Source organism: Halichoerus grypus, chromosome 5, assembly GCF_964656455.1.
Source record: "Halichoerus grypus chromosome 5, mHalGry1.hap1.1, whole genome shotgun sequence".
Classification (NCBI taxonomy): domain Eukaryota; kingdom Metazoa; phylum Chordata; class Mammalia; order Carnivora; family Phocidae; genus Halichoerus; species Halichoerus grypus.
In genome coordinates this window covers 69,223,134-69,231,460 of record NC_135716.1, presented here as the reverse complement: position 1 = coordinate 69,231,460, position 8,327 = coordinate 69,223,134, and the positions used below count along the sequence as shown (strand labels likewise).

Here is an 8,327-nt window from a genome sequence, read left to right as displayed (position 1 = left end):
CCCCACTGCCCTTCCCGTCACCCTCTCTGAAGCACGTTTCTCTTGGAAGATTTCACAGGAGCTTCAAGAGATGGAATCAAAGTCTTAAAAACAAACCAAGAGCTGCCAAAGAGAACTTGCAAGTCAACACTGACCCCTCCCTGCCACTGACCCCTCCATGTGAGTTTCTGTGTTTAATTGCAATTCTGCTGACAGCTGGAGAAATGTGTTTTCAGATGTTTCCCAGTGAAATTCCTGACGCATCTCCTGGTGGGTTCCGAGTAGTCAGGTGTATTTTCTTCTGGGGTCCGAGATCCGCAGTTGCCTTGGGTGGGGTTAAAAGCCCCGCCCCTCCGCCCCGTCCCTGCCACTAGCCTATCTCCTTCAGTCTCATTGATGGGCATTCATAGTGATCCAGTGGTTTGTTTGATTCTGATTGGCTGCCAGATGCCAGACGCCCGCTCAGGTTTGCAAGAACGGTCAGCTCTGCTTGCTATGGGTTACTCGCCACAACTGTCAAGGGCTTGAAAGAAAACAAAACCGAGGGGCAGGCAGGGTCTTGGTTTGGGGTATGTTCGGTTGTCTGTTATTGCTAATTCCAAATTAATAGCACAGATCAAGCCCACAGTTAAAGAACACATCTGCCTGGGGTTTGGGTAGCGATTCACAATATGTTTTTATTCATTATTGCTTTAATGATGGCTCAGAATTCTTTTGAATCGCTCCCAAGTAACAGGTGGTTTTCTGACCATGATAAATGCTAAATGCTGTAGAGGATAAGGCAGTTAGGCATTGTTTTCCTAGCTGTGGTTACACCTAGGCCCCAGGCAGCTTCTGAATTAGCAGCCTGCAACAGATTGGAATTCCTGGGGGACTCCACTTAACCCTTAGTTCTCCCGAACCTGTTTTCAGTGCGCCCGGGGGGTGGGGGCTCCGTGTTACACCCCGAGGCATAGCAGATGTACTTTCTGTATCCTGGGAGGTAGCAGGAGGGTTCAGGGTAGGTCAAAAAGTTAATATGTCAATGTTCTGAAGGGTGATGGGAGTGAGAACTTAGTGTGATATTAAAGATGATTTGAATTTAGATTTTTTTTTTAGAATAAAAGCATTCTTTTATATATCTGCAATAGATGGTAACAATTAAATAAGTCACACATGAATCATAGAAATTAGAGTGAGGGCAAAGACCTATTAGATCATCTAGCCAATTCCCCAGCTAACATAGAATTATTCCCCACAGTGTTTTCGGGAGAGCTTTGTATAGTCTCTTTTGTAAGATGTGAGCAACTGGGGCCTTCATTATTTCCTTAGGGACACACTTTCCCTTATAAAAGGCCACAATGTTTTCCTCCTTAGCCCCATATTCAAGTTTTTTTTTTTTTTTTTAATGTCTGTATGTTATAGGCAGAATCATTTGCACAACAAGACTGATCAGAGGTAGTAATTATACCTACAGTTCTCCCAGAAAACCAGTGCATGTACTTGGCCTTCTGTGTACTCCCCTTTCTGGTTTTTAGGCTGGAATTTGCATCTTCCTTGGAGGGGGTGGTACTGAGATATCAAACAGAAGCCTCCCTGTTTCCAGTATCACTATCACAAACTGGTCAGAGGTAACATTGACCTCCTCAATTTGAAACAAGGGGGAGAGCTGTTTTTGAAGCAATTCTGTTCAGACCGTTCATGTTTCCAGGGTAAAGAATACTCAGTCATCCAGGAAATGGCAACTGCTCAGAATTCCTCTCTCTGGAACAAACTGGTATTGTCTTTCCGGGGTTGTTTGTGTTGGAGAGGCTACCAGTTGTGCACACACATGACCCAGGGCTCCGGGGCAGCCGCTCCCGCTCCAGATTCTCAGTAATCCTGGGCACGGAGCTGCTGATCCAGCGCCAACGGGGCCGCGCACACACAAAGCTTCCTGCTGAGTTGCCATGGTGTGGGTCCCAGTACCCTCAAAGGGCGGTTTTCAGTCTAAGAGGTAAGATTCTGTGTTTGGAGAGTTATAGACACTAACAAGGATAAAACTCATGGAGTTCCAGAACTCAGGGATGCTGTGATTTGAACCCATTCTCCTTGCCCATTCCCCGTACTGTTCAGTAGAGGCCAGTCAACGGGCCAGGTACTGAGCACGGAAAGGGGGACCAAAGACTCAAGATTCGGGCTCGGGGAGCATATGGATAGGCGAGGCAGGCATGTGTGCGGATAAGGGTATGAGTGAGGTAAGCCCACAGCACAGGGGAGTGGCATCTGAGAAAGCCGGGTGTTGGAAACTTCCCGGGGAAGCTGAACTTAAAGGGCCAGCTGACTGGAGGGAGGGGCAGGTGGAAAGGAAGCAGGGATAACAGGCCCCGGGCAGAGAGCCCCGTGGAAAAGAAGCAGGGGTACGGGCCAGTGTGAGCAGGCTGGGGGCGTCAGGTAGGCTGCAGGGGTGGGCCTGCCTGCCGTGCCAACTTCGACGGTCTCTGACAGGGGCTTACTTGCCTTCTTTTGCAGATGACAGCAGCATGGTTCAGAGGAGCGAGGTGCCTTGTCCAAAGCCACGAGCTAGGATTGGGACCCGCTGACCTCACTGTCTCAGGAAGACACAGCAGCGAATGTATACATTCAGGGTAGGTGTATTTGTGGTCTCTTGGAGAGAGCAGAAGGCCGTGAGCTGCAGGCCCTGGGGAGCTCCCGAGGTGGTCAGAACCTGTAGGGATCCACCTCCAAGCAAAAGAGGCTGGGACCTCTGTGCCTCAGTTTACAGGAGAGAGCTAGGCTCCTGCAGAGTTCATCAGCTCATATAATTACTAAGAATGACTCATGTGGAGGCAACACTGAGTGCTTTCTGCAGATTGACCAGGGCTGAGACGGCGGGGCTGGGGACAGCCACACTGAGCCCGTGGCCATGGCCAAAGCAAATGCGTAGCTTTGCGGTTATGGCCTTCTAACAGGCATCTTAGCTCTTCTCCTCTCTTGAAAATTTGCTAGCCTGCAGATACCATGTGTCCTGCCCTCTCCCTGCTCCAGGTCCTGAGAGGCCAGGCCTGCTACTTGCTGTGTGCTTAGGAGGCAGAGGGTACGAGGCAGTGGTTTGGGTTGTCCTAGGTCTAGACTCTGTCTTCCGTTAGGAAGACCCATCTGTGGCCTTAACTAAACTGTTCTGACTTGCTAGTAATAAAGTTGCTGTTTCGAATAACTGTGTCTACTGTGAATTGATTCTGAACTCAGAAATGGAGGCGTTGTATTTATCACTGCTAATACTTGGACGCTATAGGATTTCATACCAACATTTGAGGCAGAGGTCAAGCGAGGATTAGGGTTGGAGTTGGGGGAATTGCTTACTGAGTATATGGTAGACACATTAGATTATAGGCTAAAAACCAAGATAAGCTCAGTGTCTGACTGAGATTTTGGTGAACTAAATTAGGGCATATCAATACAATAAAAGATGACAACATTAAAAATGATTATATGTACATCTAGATTGTTATAAAATATTCATACTCTATTAGAGGCCAAAACATATCATAAGACAGTGCAGTTGCATTTTTGGTTAAAACATACATGCATAAGAAAAAATCTGGAATATAGCCTAGAATATTTTTTTTTAAAAGATTTTCTTTATTTATTTGAGAGAGAGGGAGGTAGAGCGAGCATGAGCTGAGGGAGAGGCAGAAGCAGACTCTCCACTGAGCAGGGAGCCCGATGCAGGGCTTGATCCCAGGACCCTGGGATCATGACCTGAGCTGAAGGCAGACGCTTAAGTGACTGAGCCATCTAGGCGACCCTATAGCCTAGAATATTAATAGATCATCTCTGGGAGAGAGATTATGTATAACTTTTTTCTTTTTTCTAATTTATTATGTTTTTTTTTTCCCTAAAATGAATATGGATTTCTTGAGTAGTTAAAGAAAATGAAGGATGGTAAACATCTTGTCATACAAAAGAGAAGGCGTGGCAGAAGGAAATAGTGTTGGATCTGGAGTCAGAAAGATCTGGTTTTGCATCCCAGCTTTGCTCCTATTAGGGAGATGGCTTTGCTACCCGGGCATCTTGTTTCTTAGGCCCACTGTTGAGGGCTCATGGCAGTACACGAGGAAACCAACTGTCTTCTGGAAGGTTCCTGAGGTCCACTGGTGCTGATGTGTGGACAGGGCTTGGTCCCCACAGCTTTGTGGGCTAAAGGTCTTGATTTTGTTATCATCCTAGAGTGGATCAGGGATTGACTTACACCAACCAACTTCATAAATGACTCGTGTACATTAAATTCCATTTTAATTTTACTTGACAGTGGAGTACGGTGAGCGGGCAAGAGGCATAAGCATTGAGTTCTCCCTTTGATGCATTCTCTCCATGTGAGCAACTACATGAGAAGCCAAACTACAATAAAACCGTTGCTGGGTGAGCAAAGGATCTTTCACATATTCAACAAACGATTTCTGGTCACCTAAGATGTGCTAGGCTTTGGGCTAGGTGCTGCACATGCAGAGCTAACTGAATTGACGTTTCTTTGTTGGGTAAAACAGCAGAATATTAATGACTATATAGGATAGTAGCTAGGAGCTTTGGAGGCAGGTGGTCCAAGACTCGAGCTTTTCTACTGACTGTAGAGACTTGGGAAAGTCACTTAACCCCTCTGAACCTCATATTTTCTCACCTCTAAAATGGAGATAGGGGGCCCTGGGTGGCTCAGTTGGTTAAGCGTCTGCCTTTGGCTCAGATCATGATCCCAGGGTCCTGGGATCGAGCCCTGAGTGGGGCTCCCTGCTCAGCGGGAAGCCTGCTTCTCCCTCTACCCCTCCCTGTGCTCATGCTCTCTTTCTCTCTCTCTCAAATAAATAAATAGAATCTTTAAAATGGAGATAGTACCCACCTCACTCATAGTCTTGTGTTGAGTATTAAATTAAATAATGTATGTAACGGCTTAAGTACAATGTTTGGCATATAGATGTGCTCAGTGAATGGTGCTATGACGACTATTGATATCCTATTTTAGCTCAATGCATCCATTTTGCAACAGGTTCTACCGGGATTCGCTAACCCTGGGTCTTCATCAAGCTAATCTCCTAAGTTAGTACTTGCAGGGGTACATCTGGCTTTAATTTTCTTGATTTTTTTCCTCTTAAACATCCACTGACCTTTCCGATTATTACATTTTTTTCCCCCCTTAAATATGTTAGTACTGTTAGTTAGGCCAGGGGTAGACAAACACTTTCTGTAAAGAATCTGATAGGAAATATTTGGGGCAGAAAGGAAATGGAGCAGAAGCAACAGGAGAAGGTGGGGCCTTGGGGCATCCACATCCCAGTGGGTGTTGGGGAACCCTCATTGCTATGTGGACAATATTTCCTCTGAAATAACAGTCCCATCCTCTTTCCTACACGTCCCCTACCTGCAGTCTCTGTTGCAATGCCTCAGCTCTGCCATTATGGGACAAAAGCAGCCGGAGACTACGTGTTAATGAACGAGCATGACCGTATTCCAGTAACATTTTATGGATTCTGAAATGCAAGTCTTATATAATTTTCATTTGTTACAAAATATTTTTCTTTCTGGGGTGCCTGGGTGGCTCAGTCGTTAAGCATCTGCCTTCGGCTCAGGTCATGATCCCGGGGTCCTGGGATCGAGCCCCTCATCGGGCTCCCTACTCAGTGGTAAGCCTGCTTCTCCCTCTCCCACTCCCCCTGCTTGTGTTCCCTCTCTCGCTGTCTCTCTTTCTCTGTCAAATAAATAAATAAAATCTTTAAAAAACATATATTTTTTTCTTTCTTTTCCCCCCAACATTTAAAAAATGTAAAAGCCATACAAGCTATAGTTTGCCACAATTTAGAAAACTCCTTAGATCATTGATCTCATCCATTTTGTGTTGATTTTATAATGTAATTATCAGGTGCAAAGTTATTTCCAAATTCATAGGGCCTCTCTCCTGTGGCTGCACCCTTCTCCATGCCCCGCCCCGTACCACCATGTAATGGCCACACATAGCTCGTAGGCCACCTATACTTTATATTTGAGGGTTGAATGACAGAGTAGGGGAACAGAGTGGTTCACAGTGCCTGGTCATGTGAGTACTCAATGTGCCTTTTCTGACTTCCCTTTTCACTTCAAGTTGTGCTTGGAACCTGTCATCTACAATACTGCAGCCTGGGCGTGGTGAAAATGGGGGGTGCTGCCCTAACTTTTGAGATAAGAAGGGTGCTTTTACTTCCCAGTCCTGGTAAGCCATCCCTTGTGCTTATGATGAGTGGTATGGAGAAAAAAAGCTACCATAGTGCACTGTGGAAATCATACCACTAGATCCTTCCAGCAAATACTTAGGTTGAGTTCACTAGAGCTGGGGAACACATCTAGAGTGACTTCTCCCCTGCCAACACTTCGTGTGTAAGCCTGTTTCTGCCTTGCACATATGTTGAGCATATATCTGGCTCTTCATCTTATCTTGGGAAATAAATTCAGCCCTACTTAAGAGAAATCTATATTTTAGTGAAGATACTGTAGACATTCAAAAGGAGGAATTCATAATACATTCCATACTGCGAAAGCATAATAAAACATCCTATGAGACATTAATTTTGACTCCCACAAATTGTTTCTTTTTTTGGCCAGCTTTCTTGTCTCCTTTCTCTTGCCTCAAAATCCTCTCTATCTTCTGGAGCAATTCGGCTCAGCATTTCTTGTTCTATCCCAGGCCATCCTGATAAGATCATTTTGTTCTTCTAGATGGTCAACCTTTATTTAGTTATTTATTTTTAAGAAAGATTTATTTATTTTAGAGAGAGAGAGAATGAGCAGGGAAAGGGGCAGACAGAGAGGGAGAGAAGCAGATTCTTCGCTGAGCACACAGCCCAGTGAGGGGCTCGATCCCAGGACCCTGAGATCATGACCTGAGCCAAAATCAAGTCAGACACTTAACCGACTGAGCCACCCAGGTGCCCCTAGATATTCGTCCTTAAGATGTTCCCTTGATGAGAGTCTGTTAATTGTAAACTGTCTCAGCTTTTGTTTGGCCAAAATGTTTTTGTTTCCTTATCGTTCTTGAAAGATAGTATTTCTGAGAATACAATTCTAGATTGACAGTTCTTTCTTTTCATCTTTTGAAAACATGGTTCCACTGTCTTTTGGCTTCCTCGTTTTTGTTGCAAGTCCACTGTCAGACCACAGTCATTCTGTGGTAGGTGAGCTGTCCTTTCTCTCTTGTTGCTTTCAAAATTTTCTCTTCAGCTTTGGTGTTTTGCAGTTTCACATGATGTGCCTAGCATCTGTGCTCATTTAACAAAAATGTACCCTGCTTGAGAAATATTATACTTCCCATCTCTCAAGACTCATGTCTTTCATCAGATCAGGCATTTTCCTTAGCTATTATCTCTTCGAACAAGGTCTCTCTCTTTCATTCATTCTCTTCTGTCTTGTGTAACTCTGGATATATGTTAGAAATTCTTATTCTTTCCTCCTTTTCTCTTTCTGTTTTCTATTCCATTCTAAGTATTTTCTTTTGATCTGTCTTCAGTTTACTAATTCTATCTTCACCCATGTTTATTTGGCTGGTTCACCTATCCACTAGTATACACATACACACACATTTTAATACATATGGCTTTAATTAAATATATTTTTATTTGGATTTTTATAAGTTCTATTTGGTTTTTTGTCAAATCTTTTTTTGGGGTCACTTTTGATAGCCCCCCCTTTCCTTGTTCCTTTTCTATCCTTATGTCTTTCAACATTTTCATTTATAGTTATTTTATGTTCTATATCTGATAATTCCAGTATTTGAAGTTCTTGGGGGTTTAAATCATGCTTATTGTTTTTGCTGACTTTCACTTATGGGGGTTGGTTACTTCGTGGTGTGATAAATTTTTTCTCTTTTTAAAAACTTATATTTAAACCCACATGCCTGGGTTAAGAAGGCTTTGCTCTGGAGTGGATTTACATTTTTATCTGCCAGGCACACAGGTGTTACCAAACTGGGACCACTTTAATTTGTTTTCTTTGTTTGGGGTTTTAAAGATTAGGTGGGTAATGAGATAGTGAACCTGAGATTCATGTGACAGGAGGCTCGTAGTTACAAATTTCCAGGGAGACCATTATTATTATTTTAAATTTTTATTATTAGTACTATTATTGATAGTATTTTCCACCTGGAGCTGTGGCAGGAACAGATTTCCGTCTGACTTATTTTGCCAGCAGGTATGTTTTTCTAGTCCACTTTTCCCGGAACGTGAGCTCCTTTCAAGAAGGTTCAAGCTTTATGTGAGACTCAGGTTCATCTCTCTACTTTGTGTAGGCCCAAAGAACCCATTTCCCTGCACAACCATTCAAGATTTTCTTTTCTTTTTAAGAAGATTTTATTCATTTATTTGACAGAGAGA

General features: G+C 43.9%; 1 long non-coding RNA gene across 2 annotated transcripts in view; it reads left to right on the top strand.

Moving 5' to 3' along the window:
* Nucleotides 1-1,780: 1,780 nt before the first annotated feature.
* Nucleotides 1,781-8,327, top strand: part of LOC118529594 (uncharacterized) — a 108,504-nt gene continuing 101,957 nt past the window's right edge. For both annotated transcript variants that reach the window (XR_013447884.1, XR_013447883.1), the window contains exons 1-3: nt 1,781-1,954; nt 2,470-2,585; nt 4,250-4,359. This is a non-coding gene — a long non-coding RNA (uncharacterized LOC118529594). The remainder of the gene's footprint in view (nt 1,955-2,469; nt 2,586-4,249; nt 4,360-8,327) is intronic.